Source organism: Sinocyclocheilus grahami, unplaced genomic scaffold, assembly GCF_001515645.1.
Source record: "Sinocyclocheilus grahami isolate Dianchi unplaced genomic scaffold, SAMN03320097.WGS_v1.1 scaffold5.1, whole genome shotgun sequence".
NCBI classification, from domain to species: domain Eukaryota; kingdom Metazoa; phylum Chordata; class Actinopteri; order Cypriniformes; family Cyprinidae; genus Sinocyclocheilus; species Sinocyclocheilus grahami.
Window position 1 is genome coordinate 991,064 of NW_015505184.1, and position 226 is coordinate 991,289.

The 226-nt window shown below is 27.4% G+C and overlaps 1 protein-coding gene across 4 annotated transcripts in view; it reads left to right on the forward strand.

Moving 5' to 3' along the window:
* The window catches only part of LOC107583981 (arf-GAP with SH3 domain, ANK repeat and PH domain-containing protein 1-like), a 38,217-nt gene that overhangs the window by 6,557 nt on the left and 31,434 nt on the right, over positions 1-226 (forward strand). The window lies entirely within an intron of this gene.

Genomic DNA, 226 nt, shown 5'->3' on the forward strand with positions numbered 1-226 from the left:
CGATATTACAAAACCGATATCCGATTATTGTAAAATGCTTAAATATCGGGAAACATGTCGGTAAATAGATATATCGGTCAATCTCTAATTATAACTATGAGAAATATAATCCATTGTAACTTAAGTGGATACAACATGTTCACTGTGTGTTATAAATCATCATACTCTTAAAAGCTATAACCACAAATAAGCTAATATTATAAAACATTAAAACTGTTCTTATGAA